Source organism: Lathyrus oleraceus, chromosome 1, assembly GCF_024323335.1.
Source record: "Lathyrus oleraceus cultivar Zhongwan6 chromosome 1, CAAS_Psat_ZW6_1.0, whole genome shotgun sequence".
In the NCBI taxonomy this organism is placed as follows: Eukaryota; Viridiplantae; Streptophyta; class Magnoliopsida; order Fabales; family Fabaceae; genus Lathyrus; species Lathyrus oleraceus.
In genome coordinates, this window is record NC_066579.1 from 368,421,408 (window position 1) to 368,432,653 (window position 11,246).

The window sequence follows — 11,246 nt, forward strand, 5'->3', positions numbered from 1 at the left end:
TAGAAACTTTTTTGATATGTTAAAATTTTCAAACTTCCACCTTAAAATTCACCATGATAAAATATTCCAATGAAAAAGTGTTCAACATGAAAGTTGTTCTTCTTGATCTAACCTTTCCAAAAACTCTAATTTCATCCATTTTGGATAATATTTGAATGGTCTATGCATGGCTTGAACATTGCATCATCATTTGGCAAAAATCAAACTTCAAACTTCCATGTACAATTGCCTAGCACTCCAATTTGATTTTAGACTTGTTCACATTCAATTATGGATCAAATGGAATAATCTCATGGGCCTGTACACGCCCATGCACACATGCATCACTCATTGCCAATTTTGGAAACTCAATTGTAAGGTGCAAATAACACTTGATTCAGCTATAAATAAAGGCCCTTATGCTCAGAATTGGGGACTCCTTCACACCAACTTTGATCCCAAACACCAAACCCTTCCATTTGAGAGGATAATCCTGAGAATTTCCTTTGGAAATTGAGTTTGAATCTCACTGTTTTGAGATTCAAAACTCTAGTGATCCAAGATCTTTTGTGCATTCTAATCTACTTCTGCAAGCATCCTGAGCAAGATCAAACACGATCCAAAGCAAGAACACTTGAATCCAGACCTCCATTGAAGGTATTTTCCAGAAAATTTCATCTCTTCAATTCTCACTCAATTCTCCATAATTCTCTTGGATCCTTGGTTGTCTGAAGTCCTACCAATGTAGGCAACAAGATTGAGTTGCTTTGAGGTCAAATCGAAGCAACTCAAATCATCCACCTCAAATTTCAACTCCTTGTATCTCTCAATATACTTGGAGTTAGGATGAATTGAGGCCAGATTCATGCTTAGTGCCATTTTTACTTAAAAATCATGTCCTTATTTTTAATTTTAGTGATGGTTATGATTGGACCAGTCCGACGCCTGAGAAGGAGACCGGAGATTTGCTCCGGTGGTGAGTTGGCAAGGTCCAGAGCCACATGATCTGTTTGAATTAATCTAATCACGAGCGTTGGTTTGTTTGACCTTCTTTGTGACGCGCTGACTAGAGTCCATCATGGATTGCGCGTTTGTGGCCACTTGATCTGCCACCTCAATTAATGAGGGAGATCAAGTGGTCCACGTTTTTTCTGATTATTTGATTTTCATTTTATTTGTGTTATTTTCATTAATTCATATTAATTTTAATATTGATCCAAAAAATATGAGAGTTTCACTAAATTTTTTTAATAAATTCCTCTTTCATTTTCTGAATTAATTTTTTTTTGATAATTATTAATATTTTTCATGATTTAATTGATTTTGTGAATATTTTTAATTGTTAAAATATAGTTTTAAGTTTCCAAAAATGATGTAATTTTTTAGGTCCTTTGACCTTGTTTGACCTATGATAAATCTCGGCCATTTCTTTGGTGTTTTGATGAGGTTTTAGGAAACTGACCAACCATAATTTAATTTAATGCATATTTTAGTTGATTTTAATTATTTAAATGCCAAATAAATTGTATTGAGCTTCTAATTTTGACTTGCTGAGTTTGACTTGTGTTGTTGGGCCTTGGTCAAGGTTGATTTGACTTTGTTGAGTTAAGATCATTGGATTTAGGGGATTGATGAAATGTACATTTCATCTCCCAAAATGAATGAATGAGCTTAACTTGGTAAAAGTCCTCTTTTGACCAATTTGTGTTGATTCCATTCCCCCTCCCTCTTCATCTCATTCCCCTTCTTTATTCATTCATGTCATGGACCTATGATATCTCTATATCATAAGGTCAGTTGATTGCAAAATCAACATGAGTATGGATGAGATTAGGTCCACCATTTTGCATATTCTTTTTGTGTGTGGTATGTTTTTATGAGCATAGTCCATTATACTATGTCTCTAACATGCAGTAACACCAAAATTCTATTGCCCAGCCTCAAATAGTTGTGACTTATACATAAGTCCAATTACGATTGCTTAACATAGCGCTAAATTTGTGACACAAAAGGCATAGCATTCTAGTAAGTGAGATTGTAAGTCTCCCCTCTTTCATGGTATTGTGTGGAAACTTGGCTTTTTTTCCTTTCTTTGGAAGATGTCTTGGTTCAAGGATCCATGCTTGTGACAAGTGGGTTGAGTGTTCTCCAAAGAATGACTTCAACAATACAAAAGCAAAAGCAATACTAACTTCTAATCAACTAACCATTAACAGTTAATTTCAAGCCACTTACTTTTATGCACTTTAATTTCAAGCTTTATTCATTTTCCATTATTCATACCTTTCAAGTTGTTTATCTTAATTCCGTTTTCAGTTAGCTCACTTGAGCCATATGTTGTGATATATTGTGCTTGTATATACTTGTTTGTTTTTATGGTCTTTTGACCTTAATGTACATAATAAGAACGAAAACCCTAAAAAACATTTCGTGTGGACTATTGGATTTGATCCAAGACATGGGACTTAGAATTAGGCAACACTCCCTATGCAAAGGACTTGGCCAATGCCAACTTTCATGAAACCAAGTGCTTGTGAAGTGAACATTCATCTGATACAATATTAAAGATCCATTTGAGTTCATCTGCAACATGATCATATTGAAGCTGTTATTTTGAATCTGTGTCTAATGTCTACTTTTAAAGTCATCTGATGCATGGGAAATTTTGAAGAAGATCATGGAGTTGCTAAGCTTGGATGTGGCTATCTTTATTTGATACATTGCTCTTCATCTTGCTGTTTGTGTATTGATATTGCTTGATTCTAAAGTCCAAGGGAAATTTGGGTTTCTATATGACATTCTTGTCTATTGGATTGCAGCCAATTGGTCAGATCTTTTAAACTCTTAACTTTTAAATTTGTGCTTAGGATTAGTCTCTCCATCTCCTCCGCGTTTCTTTAATTTCAAAATATCTCTCTCCTTTTAAAAATCTTCTTTGCCTGGGTTTTTCTAAACTTAGACCATATTGCAAATTAGAAACTTTGGCCTTATGCCATTGTATTTTCAAACTTATTTTCCTAAATCAAACTTGTAAATAAACTTAACTATACTTGACTTAAAAATTTCAAAATCCAAAAAGAACTAACACTCATCCAAACCTTTCTAGGCCTCATGTGCCTTTGTTAAACTTAAAATTTTATTAAAAGCAATCCACTCACTTTGAAATTGATACGACGAACTACGAGATTTTGATCCCTCATTCTTATGTTGGTACGTAGGCACAAATCCGAAGGTCTTGTCAAACACAAAAATATAATTAATGAATTCTTTTCTCATCCCTCCACTCTATTTATTGAAAACATCATTTTGTACAAAAGCACATATGCACATAAAAAAGGGCTCCCTAAGAGTACCTAGGACACTTTGGATGCTAACACCTTCCCTCTGTGTAACCAACCCCCTTACCTGTAATCTCTGACATTTTATTACTTTTGATTTGAAAACTTCTTATTTTTGGGTTTTGTTCGTACTTTTCCCTTTTCCCTTGGAAACAATAAAAGTGCGGTGACGACTCTGGTTTAATTGACGTCTAGCTTATCCATAGCTTGATGGTCATGAATTTACCGCTACAAAAATTAAGTGGCGACTCTGCTGGGGAGTAGTCTCCAGTGGGTTTAGCCTACTTTTTTGTGTGTATATAATTGTACACTTGATGTATGTATATTTTTTTGTATGATATAATCTGCTTGTTGTGCTTGGTGATTTCTGAATGGTGAGTTAAGTTCTAACCCGAACTTGAGTGCAATTAAGATAAGAGGATGGTATAGTCATGTTCAACTTGTGTGGAGTAGTCCTTCACAAGTTGGCTTGAGACCCATCTACTCAGTGGAGACCCTTTTGGAGTTATGATGTCTCACAAGTTATTTGGGGTTAGGCATTACTTCCTCTGATTTGGGGTCCGAGAAGCTGAGGACCGTAGAACATTTAACCCCTCTTGGCCTATTTAGGATGTAGTTCGGAGACTGTTCAAGTGTAGACTTGATAACAGTTGTTACACAATACTACACTCAGACGAGTTTCTCTTGAGAATATTATGGGTTGATGAGTCAGTCATCCTGATCAGTCACCATGTGCATTGAGTTTTTGTTACTGATCTGACACGAAACAAAGGCTTTTAACACACTGTGCAAGCATTTATGATGCTTTTCGAGTTAGTTTTACTTTCGTCATTTTATTTAATCATTTTTTTATCATTTTTTGTTTTACTTATATTTTAGTGATTCTATGCGTGGGATAGCTATGTTTTTGTTTGACAGGTCCAGGTAGAAGAACAAGGGAACTCAGAACGAGACAATGCGAGATTCCGGCAAGCAGAGGAGCATAAAACCCCGGTACAGGAGGCCTGACACAGCCACCCGTGTCAGCTGACACGGGCCGTGTCAGGCAAGGAAGGGCGTGTGAAGCAAAACAGTAGCCTGACACGACCACCCGTGTTAGCTGACACGGGACGTGTCAGGCGCCTCCACCACCCGTGTCACCTCATGCCAGGGGCGTGTCATCCTGGACAGTAGGCTGACACGGCCACCCATGTCAGCTGACATGGGCCGTGTCAGCCCAAGCCCAAAAATTCAATTTTTCTCGGGCTTTTGTTCGTAGGGCTTTTTCAGAGATATTTTTTGACATGTCCAACTGCTGCTTGGAATTTTCACTATAAAAGAGGGTCTTCTACCAAAGGAAAAATCATCTTGGAATACGTCAAAATACAGTATTGTGAAGCAATCAAGTATTACAGAGATCAAGGCATTCAGAGAGCCGAAGGTTTTCATGAGAGGGAGCGATTGAAGATCAAAGTCATCCAAATTACTTGTAATATGTAATTTTTATCTTGAATTTGTTTTAAACAATATGAGTAGCTAACCCCCCCCCCCAATGCTAGGGGGTGTCCCTGATTTAGAATTGTAACGAATTTGAGTTTATATTTGCATTTATAATATTGTTTTTACGATAACCTTTTGATGTGTTTATTGCTTTCTCTTTCGGACCAATCGAGATTGATTTGTGGTTATCAATTAGGCTGGACCGCCATTGATAAAGTTTTCATAAGGTTACTCTACAGTAGATATCACCTAGGACTAGGGATACTCTGTATGAACCAGAGTATTCTTGATATTATACCGCTTAACTTCACCCTAATTGGCTATGGACATGGAAATTAGGGTAGATTGATTAAAGGTTTTCTCACCAAGGACTTGGGAGAAAATACCCTTAAGAACTGGTAGTAACTGATATTTGTTGATGCAATAGTGACTCAGAGTTGTTACAGGGATAAATCATACACCTTCCCTGACATTGTTCCTTTTTCTCTATAAACCCTTATTTTCATCCTTATTTACCTTTACTTTTATTATTATATTTTTACACCTAAAAACCAAATTAATATTTTTTGTTTAATTGAATGATAATTTAAACTCAATATTAACTTGCAGTCCTTGAGATCGACATCCGGGGAATTTCCCCATTATTACTATACAAGGAAAAATAGTACACTGCTATTTTCCCGATCAAGTTTTTGGCGCCGTTGCCGGGGACTGCCAAAAATATAGAGTTTAATTTTAACTTCAATTAAAATTTTGTTGCTCTGCAATAAAATTATTTTTCTGTCATTTATATATTTTTATTCACTAATCTGTGTATGCGAGGAGAGCCCTCAGCAGAATTTCTTTTTAACGCAGAAATTGAGAGAACCCTTCACAATAGACGGAGAAACGCTAGATTGGATTCCAAAGAAGAAGTTCCCTCTGATCACTCATATTTAGAAAGAGAAACGATGGCTTAAATTCCTCCAGTTCCACCGCCTCCACCTCAGGAAAGACTCCTAGGTGAATATGGAGGAGCAAATGCACCGGGTGGTAGATTGACCATTGTCAACCAACCGGTGAATGTGATGAACTTTCAACTGCATCCTAGTACAATCAATCAACTTGAGAGAAAATATTTCACCGGAAAGGTTAATGAAGATGCCAACAAGCACCTGCAAAGATTCTTGACCATGAGTAGTACTTTGAAAATTGATGGTCATACTGATGAAGCAAAAAAATTAAGAATTTTCCCGTTCACTTTAGTTGAAGATGCGGAAGAATGGTTCTACTCTCTTCCAGCCGACAACATCACATCATGGGAAGAGATGGAAACTGCATTCTTAAATGAATACTTTCCAGCATCTGTATTTCTGAGGAAAAGGTATGAAATCCTTAATTTCAAACAGAAGGATGGTGAATCATTGGGAGACGCCTACAAAAAATTCAAAAGGGTCTTAGTAGCGTGTCCAACTCATAATATGGATCAGACTGAACAAATGCAGATGTTCGTTAACGGGCTAAAAATAAAAACAAAACAGTTGATCGATACAGCAGCTGGTGGCTCAATAAATTTCTCAACAGCCACTGGTATTAAAAGGATCATTGAAGTGATAACCGCAAATGAGCATCTGGAATTATATGATAAGTGTACAAGCAAACCTGAAGGAGTCATTGACCTGAAAATACAAGCAAATAAAATCCGTTTGGAAGATACAGTCGCTGCTGAAGTGGAAAGGAAATTGAAAGCGATGAATATAGGTACTCAACATATAGCTCAAGTCCAACCGGCTCAGGCCAGCACTTGTGAAATCTGTAATGGACCTCATCACACGATCTATTGCTTTGCTACTCCCCAACAAATTGAAGAGATCAAATTCTTAAAGAAGAATAACCCCTACTCTAACACTTACAATCCAGGTTGGAAGAATCATCCAAACTTCTCCTGGAAAGATCAAAAAGGGAATGTTCCACAACAGGGTCAAGGTCAATATCAGACTCAATATCAACAACAACAAGCTCCAAAGAAAGCAGACTGGGAGATTGCCATTGAAAACATGGCATCTCAAAATAGGCAATTTGAAGAAGAGACTAGAAACAATCAGAAAAACACCACCGCCTCCCTAAAGAATCTTGAAGTTCAGCTGGGGCAGATAGCACATCAACTAGCAAGTTCTCGAACACCAGGTTCCTTACCAAGTGAAGCAGTTCAAAATCCAAGAGGTCAAGAGAATGTTAATACTGTCACGGCGAAAAATAAAAAGGCTGCTAAAAAGGAAAAAGTTATATCACCGAGCGAGCCGACTGAAGAGGAAATTACAAAAGAGACTAAACTGGTGATTAAGTTGCCCTACCCTCAGAGAGTGACAAAGAAGGAACCTAGCAAGTCAGACTTGGAGAAATTCATGACAATGTTTAAAAAGGTTGAGGGTCGTATGTCTTTGTTTGAAGCACTCGAAAGAATGCCCATGTACCAGAAATTCATGGAAGAGGTACTGGCCGAAAAGAAACCAACCACCGAAGAACAAGTAGTCTGGAAGGAACAGTATATTGCAAACTCACTTGGGCAGAAAATTCCTAACAAACAAAAGGATCCGGGAACGGTAACAATACCATGCACAATTAAAGAAAGAACCTTCAAAAAGGTACTAATAGATTCTGGAGCTAGTGTGAATCTGATGCCATTATCAATCTATCACAGGCTAGGTATTAAAAATATCAGTGAGATAAAGACCAATCTGAAGTTTGCGGATCACTCAAGAAAAGATGCATATGGTATAGTTGAAGACGTGTTGGTAACAATAGAGGACTTGATTTTTCCAGTTGATTTTGTAATCCTAGACATACCTGAAGATGATGAGGCACCCATCATTCCGGGTCGACCTTTCATGCAGACAAGTTGATGCAATCTCGACATGGATTAGTGCACATTAACCTTGAAAGTTCACGACAAGGAAATAACATTGAACGCTATTGAAGACCAGGAGCTAGAGGAAGATACAGAATCTCATTATCAAGTAGGCTTAATCAGGACATTGAATTCTAATAGAATCTCACCACTGCCATTAGCCACTCTGAATGGAAAGACTCCCATCTCTATTCCAAAAACCAAGAAAAATAAAAGAAAACGAAAACAAGGTAAGAAGATGAAGGTTAAAAAGGACTCGTGGCACGAAGGAATCTAGACAGAGAAAAGAGACAACATCCTGGTTTTGGACAAGAGGTGCAACAAGGTTTGGAGCCTGAAATACCCCCATAACAAGGGGAATGTACTATCGAGCCATGCGACGTTAAACGAAGCGCTTCGTGGGAGGAAACCCACGCATTTTATACTTAATCAGTTATGTGTGTTTGTAGGTTTACACAGGAGCTCTACAAGGAGGAAACATCACATCAACACAAGTCTAAGTCATGCAAAAGAATGATCAACATGGCCAAAGATACCAATAGTTAAACCGGAGAGAAAGCCAAAAAACGGCCAAAAGGGAAGCCTGAAACGGCCACCCGTGTCAGCTGACACGGGCCGTGTCAGTAGGGTACAAAAAATCAGACAAAAAGGTGGAAAAACAGTGGCCTGACACGGCCATCCGTGTCAGCTGACACGGGCCGTGTCAGGAGCACTGAAGGTGACAAGAATTTTTTGATCAACAGTAGCCTGACACGGGCGACCGTGTCAGCTGACACGGGCCGTGCCAGGAGCACTGAAGGTCATCCCCAACAGTGTTTGAAAATAGTAGCCTGACACGGCCGCTCGTGTCAGCTGACACGGCCGTGTCAGGCAGGCGAGAATTTTGATTTTTTTTTTGAAATTTGAATGTTTAGTGGGACCCACCCATTTAATCCACCATTAAACACAACTTTTCCCCATTAACCTTATCATTATGAGATTTTTCATTACCCACTCATTATTCTCTCTTATCACTCTTACTCTCTTTCTCTAAAAACCTTCCAACCTCCATTAAAACTCACAAACCTCACTACCTAAAACCTTCCATAACCCACACTTCCACTCACCTATCGTAAAAACACCATTCACAAATATTTCTCCACTCGCTGTCCCCGTCCTAACCACGGTTTCGAAATTTCCTAACTCAAAAGTTCAAATAACTTCTATTTTTGCAGGTCCAAAATTCCCCCGAGGAGAATTCTCACCGGAAAGCAACAACTTGCGGAAATGGCGAAGTCACGGAAGCGCCCGAGTCGGAATCCAAATCCACACAACATCATGTTTGACAATCCAGAACAAGAAAGGAGATACCAAATTCACCGGAAGCGAAAACTCACGCCGACGAGGTACATGTGTGAGCAGACTCTAAACGCTATGGGTCTCAAAATGGAGGTATACCAGATTTCCCATGTTTTAGGAATGCTAGAGTTCATGAGTCTAGAAGCGCCAACATACGAGCGCATTACTCTCAAATTCCTCAGCACGTTGGAATTCCATCTTGAGAAGCGGTGGATAGACACGACCAGGTATTATTTCGGCACTTTGCGTTTCCGGTTGTTTAACAATTATCATGAGCTGTCTGTTGAGGAGTTAGCAGCAATACTCTGACTCCCTCTGTACGAACCAGGAGCGGTCCCAGACGGTTTCTCACCTAAGGATTTCTAGATTGCAATCACCGGGAGGACGGATTACACCTCCAAAGGTGCTAAGGCCTCGGGAATCCAGAATCCATGTTTCAGAGACGCTCAGAAGGGTTCGGCCTACACCCTATTTGGAAGGGGCGATAGCACAGAGGTAGCTACTCAGAGAGAGCTATTTTTTATGTACTCGATGGCTCAAAACAAGGCCATCAATGTAGCTGCCTTTGCAGCGGACTATCTGGGTAGAGTCGGCTGAGCCGACTCCAGAGGCATATCCGTAGGTGCGATGATCACCCAAATCGCTGAGCATTTCGGGTATCAAGCTGTTTTACTCGAAGACACGCCAATTGTAGGTAAGACCAAAATTGACATGTCTGCTCTAATTTCACAAAGGATGATTATTGTTTCCCCTACTTACTATTTCGTACTTATCCATAAGAGGTTTATTATCGCTCTTCCGGATTCGGACAGAGTTGTTATTACTGACTGTGCTAATTGGTTGTATGTGAGCGCTGACCCCGACGCAGATGAAGGCCACGAAACTGACCATTTTACTGCAGGTGAGCAATTTATGGATGACCAGGTGGAAGGAACGGAAGCAGAAGAAGAAGATCCTCAAGCACCTCCTGAGCAGTTTGTACCACCACATCAGGAACCCACCCAACAGGAGGCTGGTTCATCATCCTGGTCCACTGACCAATGGAGTTGGGTACAAACCAAAATAGGTGACTTGAGGACGGAACAACAACGACAAGGCATCGAGCAAGCCCGTCAGGGGGCGATGTTGGATGAGATGAGCAACATGATGCGACAGTTGATGTTGCATTTCCCGCAACCACCTCCTCAATAGGGTACTGTGAGTGCCCTTCTTCGCTCTTGTGGACAATGTTGAGTTCGAGTGTGGGGGAGATTTTATGTCTGTTATTGGTATTTTAGTATTTTATTCTCAGTATTTTGTTATTTTGTTATTTTACTTTTGTGCATTCTAGATTTGGTTTTTCTGTTTGAAGGTACATTATGCTGCGAGTGTGTCAAGTCTATGTTGATAGGTTGGAAATAGTAATGATCACGATTGAGAGTGGGTGAAAGGATCACGCCATTCACCATTACTTGTTGTGAAGGATCTCCCCAGGAAGTTGACACTGCTGAAAGTAAGATCGGATGCAATGTATACAACTTAACCGATATGAGTATCTTGTATATTCCGAAGTAAGGAAGAAATCGCATCAAACTAAAGAGTACTGTGGATCCTGTCAAAGCTAAACCAAACAGAGTGAGTCATAAAAAGCCAAACACATTGATCATCATGAGGGACATTCAGGTTTGTTTTTATCACTCTAAATTTGCGTAGACACTCTGGGACTGTCGCTGCATGATACACACACTGAGGCACATTGTTTGAAATTAACCCCAAGCCTTTCTAGCCATCCTGAATAATTATATGCCTCGTTAACCCCATTTAAGCCTGTATCTATTTTTTAGCGGTGTATTCATCACTTTATGATTTATTGATTAAATCAAAAGCAAAACATACAAAGAATCGAGTCGCCACCGCACTTTTATTTATCCAAAGGAATGGCTAAAAAGCAAACAAAAGCCTAAGAAGTTTTACACATAGAAAACTAATGAAAAGATCAGAGATCTGGGTAAGGGGTTAATTACGCAATGGGAAGGTGTTAGGCACCCAAAACGTCCTAGGTACTCCTAAGGAACCCTTTTCACGACTTGTTGTACGAAATGTTATTTGTTTATGAAATATTTATTGTGCAAACATGATTGAAGGGATGAGAAAAGGAATATACAAGCTATTATTTTTGTGTTTGAACGGATGAACCCGTTGCCTACGTACCTTTCCATGGAAGGTAAGGATCAAAACGCCGTAGT